This window comes from Cyprinodon variegatus, unplaced genomic scaffold, assembly GCF_000732505.1.
Source record: "Cyprinodon variegatus isolate N-32 unplaced genomic scaffold, C_variegatus-1.0 Scaffold833, whole genome shotgun sequence".
Lineage (NCBI taxonomy): Eukaryota > Metazoa > Chordata > Actinopteri > Cyprinodontiformes > Cyprinodontidae > Cyprinodon > Cyprinodon variegatus.
In genome coordinates this window covers 161,458-170,250 of record NW_015151286.1, presented here as the reverse complement: position 1 = coordinate 170,250, position 8,793 = coordinate 161,458, and positions in this window count along the sequence as shown.

Here is an 8,793-nt window from a genome sequence, read left to right as displayed (position 1 = left end):
AATGTCCTAGTTGCAATCACTGTTTACAGCATATTCTGTTTATCTAATGATATGCATTGAAATTTTGGTATTAACAGTCAACCTTTGTTTTTTGTTTTTTTATCAATATAGTAAACAATACTGATAATTATTACTGTATTGAAGTTGTTAGAAGACCTAGACCTCAAGTTCTGTCTTTCCTAATACATACATTCTGTTGCAGAGTCTTTTAATGTTTCATATTAACCTGGATTGATTTATAAGAAAAGTTGATTAGAGTTAAATTTGAACTTTTTAAAACCACGGTTAAACAGATGGAATACTGATGTTAATAAGAATAAAGGTTGACCAATGACAAGATGCAATCAAAAAAAAGCTGGTGTTTTTGAATTTCACATTTACTCAGAAAACAATTTAGCAGTCACTAAATGGAACTCTACAGTCATTTAGGATTCTGATTGTAATGCTATTCATGTCCACAGGGTGATACTTGTGCTCTGTCTCTGTGCTAATTTCCTGAACAGATTTGTGGAGCATGCAGAGAGGAGCACATAAGAAACCTCTGCATACTGATGAAATTTCTGCTGGGTTTGCTGCATTCATGGCCACAGCTAGTTTTCAGACACAAAACTTATACAAAACTGTCAACCATTCTAATATGAGTAGTTCATATAATAAACATGAAATTGTATCCTTTATGGAAATATGTTCTTGGCCCACACACAGACAAGATGCAACAATGAACTATAAACAATGTATGTAAAGGACTGAAACGGCACTTAAACATGCAGTGCACATTCTGTTTTTGATACATTTGATTAACCTTGTGCATTTACATTATAACATAACTCCTCTGAATGCCTGAGAGTTATTTCCTGCTATGTTAACACCTGTAGCACCTCTGAATGACTGGAAATAGCTCCAGCTGAAACTACCGCAGAATGTGGCTCTGCAGGTGAACTTTCCTGGTATTGTTTTTGTTGTTGTTGTGAGACTTCATTGGGCTACTGTTTCCCTTCCTCCCTGCAGTACGTTTCATTCCCCAAAGGGACTCATGAGGCAGTATTTAGGAAGTCCTGTGGGACAAAGAAACGAGAGCAAAGTAAACATGACGGGTAAATTCAAGGTGAGTTTGTTTCGGAAAACATACAGTCTGGAACAGATAAAGGGATATGCAAACGTTTTTTTTAATAAGAAAAGCTTTACATGAGGAAAAAACATACAAAGGGAAAAAGCAACATTCTTCAGAGGGTTAACATAGTATTTTTTAAGGCTTGCCAGAAATGCATCAATTTTAATTAAACAGCTATTTTAATATTTTTAATAGCAAAGAACATTTGAAGAAGGTGTCATTGTTTGTACATATTGTGCTAGTTTCCCACTCATTGTGTGACATAACAGTGAAATAAGACCTTTAGGTATGAGGCACAGATTAATCCACACATCTGATCTGCAAAAAGCACAGTTTACTGGAATTAGGACACCAAAATAGCTAAAGATAACATAAAACTTCTATTTAGCCTAAAGTAATGCAATTGATTGTTTTTAATTTAAGGTTTATGGAGCCAGCACTAAGGGAGTCATGTAATGTCACAAGAGTTTGCTTGAATACAGACAGGTTTCATTCATAACAATATAAGTTAAAACAACTTATGCAGAGTTAGAGATGCACAAACCTTTAAAGGTTTTGCAGACAGATCACACTTCACTCTATTTCTAAGATTGTGGCCCTAAAAGTCAAACACTGTACTAAATATTAAAAGTGGAAAAGATTTTAAAATCTGCATGTTACACCTAAATACAATTTTCATTTTAGTGATAAAATGCTAGTTTATATTGTTCTGATACACCATAAAGCTGTACTCATTTACCAAACATGGGAAATGAGTACAGCTTCCTTGTAATGCACGGTCCAAGTCATGGAAATATTGCATTACGCCGTGTGATTTCATAACATGCCTCAAGCGAGTGTTGCCATATTAAACATAAGGCTCTAGTCTGGTAAATCTTAAGGCATCAGCAGCATGAGTCATTCTTATGAAAAGTGAGTATATATTAGTCACTTGGCACCATGCACCAAACAAACAACACACAGACCCTGTGTATAACATAGCTTTAGGGAGGTTTTTGCTTTAGCACCATTATGAAGACCTATTCTGACTGATTAGAGTAGCAGAATCTGTCATTCACAATTAAGTTAAAAATGGAGATAAAAAAAATGAATTTCAAACATCAAACACCTCTCAATTCACATTAGACACACAACAATGATTATTAACCTAACAAATGTTTGTTGGAGGCAGTGTGTTACCATTAGTCTCACTGTATGAAACTGGTATGAAGAAAATAAACTGTCAGGTTTTTTATTCAGACAAAACAAAAAAGCTGAGATATTTTCACACATCTTATACATTAACTATTATAATTGTTAGTTCTATGCTAGCTTTCACTTCAGCAAGTGTTTAATTGGGGAAGATTATTCGTGGTGCCATGCCTCCAACCATCGTTGATGGCTATGTCCGGGCATATAGGGCACTACATAGTGATAAAGCAATTTTAGATGAGTGTCCTAACATCTAGTGGAAGAAAAAGTAGTAGACTCGAAATTTCCCTCAAAGCACCTTGAATAGTAGTGATCATTGATGGTCATTAGTGGAGCAGATATATCCTGGAATGCTTTGCAAGGAGAGCTCTCCTCACAGAGCATCATGGGATATGTTCTCACAGAGGCCCTCTGTTGCCTACAGCTGTCACTACCTGACAGCGCTGACCAGTGTTGGGAGTAACGCGTTACAAGAGTAATGCATTACAGTAATGTATTACTTCTTGATGTAACGCCGTAGTGTAAGGCTTTACCAATAAATGTTCTGTAATATTTTACTCGGTACATGTTCAGCAAAGCTTGAGTTACAACACTTTTCTATAGAAAAAAAAAAAAAAGTAAAACTGCGAGACCGCGAGACATTAATGAAGGAGGATTAGAGCTGGTTTTACAGGAGTGGCGCGCCGCGCGAGACTTGATTTCTGCGTATTGCTCGCGCTTCACAGTGGAAAAGCTAACGAAGATGGCAGAAGACGACTGTACATTCGTGAGATGGACGTATGCGCATTACTTCGAGTTTGTCAGAGAAAAGGACAAGAAGAACGTAATAGTCATATGCAACCTTTGTGTAAAACCGAAATAACTGTCGGTCCTCCTTGCACTTTATAGTTCCTGTAAAAGGATAAAATTTGTTCATCATGTGTACTTTGTTCATGACAGTTTTGTGTTGTAAACCTCTTGAATTAAAAAAAATAAATAAAGAACAAACCTTGTCATGACATTACCGAGTTTACATACAGTTCTGTTGTGTCTAATATTAATATACCCAAGCTATTCATGGATATTACCAGATAATCACTTTACCTCTACCATAATTTTAACAGACTTAGATAATTTGTGATTTTATTTGTCATCGTTTCTTGTCTTGAGACTTCACTTTGCCAATTATATGTTATATTGTTAGTAGCCTGGATAGCCCACAGTCATTTTGGAACATCATATTACCTTCTACTGGATGTAAAATGCTCTGTTAACATTAACTATGTTACTTACATGAAATTTATTTTTACATTTTGTCATTTTAGAAATGGAAAGGTCTACCTTGTAGTTATTTTGGTGAAAGTAACTCAAAAGTAATAGAGGAGTAACGTAACACATTACAATTCTGAGACAGTGATATTGTAATGTAAATAATTACTTCTAAATAACAGTAACAGGTAATCTATAATGCATTACAGTTTGGAAGTAACTTGCACATCACTGGCAGTGACAAATAACAAAGATGGCACAGGCATCGTACGGGGAGGTGGAGTCACGTGACGAATGGGGAGCGAATAGTGGTTATCGCCTGTTTGAACGGTCAGTTAACTGAGTTCACCATAAAGTCCACTATATAGTCCCCGCTCTATATGGTGATTAAGAGATTTAGGGGTTAGGAGGGACGTTCGGACACAGACTCTATGTTAATTATGACCCTGATTATGGCTACCATGGTTTCTGTTTAGGTACTGTATATATTCAGTAGACCATTAAAGGCCAGTTTAATGGTCTAGAAAATTTTTCCCCCAGTAGGAAAACAATCGTCCATTTTCTGATTGAAGTTGTTTTCAGATTGAGGCAACCTTCTTAGGTTTAGGAGCTTCTCAATGTAACTACTGGATAATACTAGGTGTGTGTGTGTGTCAAAGATGCCAAAACAAGCACCTACAGAAGATAGTATATGACCTACTTGTTACCTTATACCAGAGCTCTAGAAATCCTGAACTATCCATTTAAGTAAGGGGGTGGGCAGTATTTTGACACCGTGTGTGCTCCTCTTTTTTAATGTGTTTCTTAACTGCTTTTATTTAAAGAAGAAAACAGGGGCTATTTCTCAGTATGTGTTTAACACTCGGGTAAGCAAGTTTAATCTCTCATCTCCTTCTTTTCTTTTCTCCTTTAGCTGAATGAAAGAGTAAGCAGGCTTGGGTTATAATTACAATGATGAATGATTATGCTTCACCTTTCCGCCTGTGTAACACGTTGTTTTGATCCCCCTGCCTTTTCTGAAGCCCCTTCCTATCCTCCCTGTTCCGCTGGATGTGAACTATTTGCCTCTTGCCTCTTTGTGTTAGGTAAGGAGATCCCTGTGTTTACGTGGAGCCCGGTGTCTCCTTTTTAACCACCTTTTCCTTGATCTGCTGCCCCATCTTTACCCTTGAGTGTGATGAGGTGTGTGCATTTCAGAGGATAAGAGTGATTAACCTGTAAAGAGAAACACACAAGGTGTTTGTTTTGAAATATGATTACTTTGGGAATGTGTTTAAGGGGGTTTCAAGAGTCAGAAGAAACTTAATAATGTGCTTTGTTTTCAAAAACAAAATGAGTTGTCTGTAACTGAAAACTGCAAGACACTTCAAGACAGTCAAGTTTTAAGGGTTTTAGATTTTACCCATGTGAATACAAACAAAAAATTAGAAGCATTGCGAATATATCTGGTGACCAGAACTGGATAATTTTTCAACTTGACCTACTGTTGACCTGTCACCAGACAGTTTTAAGAACATAGTCGGTCCAAATACTGACAAAATATGACTAAATGTTAGTATTTGGAAGTGTCAAGAATCTGAACCATTGTGCTGACAGGACAAAAGAAAGGCATAAGAGACTTGCTGAGTTTAGAATTGTTTTCATAAACGGGAAACTAAAGCAACCAGCTTGACAAGAGAAATGTCAGATATGAACGTTGACAGGAATGGCATAAAAACAGCAGTGGACATGAAAGGCTTGGCATAGTGTTCACGTATAAAGGGTGTACTTCTTTTTGTTTAATGGCACATTACAACTGAGAATTTTAGATGGGTAACACCTTACATTCTATAATATATTCACATTTTGCTATATATTACTCAATATCTCAGATTCTTTTACCCCCTCTCCATTTTTTTCTCCTTATAAACCTTCAATGTTCAATTTACAGTATTTTTTTTTTAATCATTGCCTTATCTTCTCCTTTTCCAAAAGTTATATTTATAATATTGTTGATTCTAGCTGGTCTTCTAGCTATTTTGCCTGTTTCTTTAATTCCTTTTATACCTACATGGGCAGGTACCCAGCAAGTCTCTGTGATCTAATTGTCAGGACTCAGAATGTAGGACCCAGAATTCAGGCAGACGGACTGAAGTGATTTATAAAAAGTGTTTAATAATTGCTCGGAGAGCTACATCTTGACAGCTAGGACTAGATGGCTGGAATCTCTGTAGGGGAGGTTAGTGACCACATAACTCTGACGGGGAACGATAGCAAGCATGTGAGTCACTAACCTGGTTATTAAGTTCAGTCCGAGCCCGGAGGAAGGAGTGGAATTCAGCAGGACGATTTTCCACAGCATGGGGCGGGAGCTGCCCAGACAGTTCCAGGAATAGAAGCCAAAGGATCTGACCAATGGGCAGAAGCCAGCTGATGGGGCAGAGCAGACGTACCCGAAAGGAGAATCCAAAGCTGGTGTCGATGAGGAAGCAGAAGTCTAAGCCAGAAGATCAGAGATCTGAAGAGCTGCAAAAGGGAAATCCAAGCTGCTGTCAAGAAACAGATCTAACATAGCAGGTGGAATCCAATGGAAGTTCAAAGACAGGTCAGGCAAACAGATCAGAACAGGGGCAGGCAAACTCAGAAGTCCAGGAGCATAAACTAGTCAGGATCGGGCAAACACAATAATACACTAATAAAGACCTCTCACCTACTGCTCAAATACTCTGGCACTGATGGCTGAGAACAAGCAGTTTAAATAGGAACTAGAACAGGTGGATCTGATGAGTGATAATGAAAAAAGGGCAGAGTTAGGCAGAAATAAACCAATAATCCAGTCATCAGTGCCAAAATCATGACACTATTCAAAGTTTGAAGGATTACTAGCATTTAAACCTACTCTGTCAGGTTTCATCAATGAATACTCTACAGGGCTGGTACAGAATTAACACGCAATCTATCCGGTCTTTCTTTCTTAACCCACAATGCAATCCTACAACAAGCACCATCAACTCTGCCATGGACACACTAATAAGGAAATTCTCTTTGTTTAACTAGGACAGCAAAGTGTATGTTTTTGTTTTTATTTGTGTGTGTGTATTTTTTTTTGTTGATAATGGTGTTTCTAATGTATATTGTAAGTACTGTATGCTGCATGCATTGACTTTGATGGTTTTTAGTTGAAAATGGACCCCAGGAAGAGTAGTCATTACTTTTGTAAAGACTAATGGGGATCCCTAAATAAACAACTAAACCTGGTCAGGTAATCTTTTTCTAATACATACATTCATAATTGGTATGTCTGTTCTTGCCTTATCATCTTCACAATTGAATCTGTCTGTATAACTATCTAAGTAATTGCAACATAAGCCCCATGTTAATGGAACACAACTGACCTGGACTGTGCCAGACACAAGCAAACTTTAAATCTAGTGCTAGTTTAACAGTAGGGCTCAGCATGGTTCTGTTGTAGCTCGATCCTCTGATAACAAAGAGCGCATGAGCAGGCCGTGTCATCTCCTATTTACAGTCAGCTGACTCATTTTGTGGGTTTTCCGCCATGTCCAGCTTTGTAATTAACAGATCTCTTCACTTGTTCACAACACAAACTTCTTCTCAGCCTATTAACAATAAATAGCATCAAATGAGCATGGTGCGACCTGGGATGAAACTGAGACCGAAGCTTTCATTGAAATTTGGGCGGAGGATGCTATCCAGGCACATAAGTTCCTGAATGTTACGTGCGCCACTATTTTCCCACCTTGAGAGTTTTAGTATCATGGACCGCTGAAAAGAGGCAAGGAACCGGGCTAGGGTGATGTGTAAATGGTTGTAACCAAGCTTGGTACGGTTAACTGATCCAAGCTCGGTCCGAACTCGGCAAGAATCAGTTTCAGAGGGGTAGTGTAAATGGGGCAATATTGTGCATAAAATATATTCTATAAAAAAATAACTGTTTTGAAATTCATTAAATGTGTTAGCTGCTGCTCTAGGTACAGTACATAAAACACATAGTCTAGACCTAGAGTTATACTTTTATTATAATTTTACATTCACAGAATGTATACAAAACTAAATTTTATTTAGTCTATGGTTGATCCTAAAAATTTCCATCAGTGATTTTTTATTTGGCCCACCAGTTTTTCCATGCTACTTTTCCCATAAAATTTAGGAGTTTCTTGAATTTTGATCCTACTTTTTGAATATATATTTTCCACGTTCCATTTTTATCTTAGCGCATACGCTCATATTTGAAATTATCTACTGTTTCCATACCGTGGCCATGTGGTTTCAGGGCCCTTTTGTCTATCCCTTTTTTCTTTGCAGGGTATGACAAGATTTATTTGGAGAGAACTTTAAGCCTTATTTATAGGACTATTGTTATCTCTAGCTTAATACTTCCTTCAGTTTATTCCTTTCTTATGGGATCATGACCTCTTTTCTAAATGGTCTCATCATCAGCATTCGAGGCTAACCCAATCCTGTCATTCATAATAACATTTTCATTATTCATAGCGTTAAATAAGACTGCTAATAACTCCTCTTGAAATTTCCTTAAAGGGTGGATGTAGACAAATGAGTATATAGGTCAGAACAAAAAGGCTGTTTGGCAGGATGCAGGTGGACTAAATAACATGATTAAGCTGGGGTTTAAGATAAAAATCTGACTGATTAAAAATTGACAGGGAAAGACAAACAACGAAACAAAAGTGAACTGAATCTGAACTGCAGAAAAGATCCTAACATGAAATGAAGAACCAAAAATAAGTAGAAAAACAAGAACAAAAACAAAAACAAGAAGATACCAGAAAAACTTGAAAGTATGAAAAAATATGAGTACAGAAAAAACAAAGTCCCAAACAATAAAACCAGCAACACACCATGGCAAGCGTGAGAAAACATACTAACATGAACCAAAAACAACACCTAGAAATCATGACCGATAGCTGTTATTTGTGTAACCAGTGTCTGGGGTTAATTTAGGGAACTGAAGAGCTAGCCTCTGAGCTAATAACAGGAGGGTTGTACAGAAGGCCAGAAATTACTATTTGAACATTTTATAATTATATTTCAGTCTTTTAATCTTTATAAAAAGTTATCTTTTAATCATCTAACATATACTTTAAAATAAAAAAAAACTCTTAAAGGTAGTTTTATATATATTTTTTTTAAAATTGCTAGATGTAATAATACCCCATTCAAGAGATAGACCTTTACCCTCTAATAAAAAAATAATAGAAAGAGATTAAACCTAGTAATGTTAC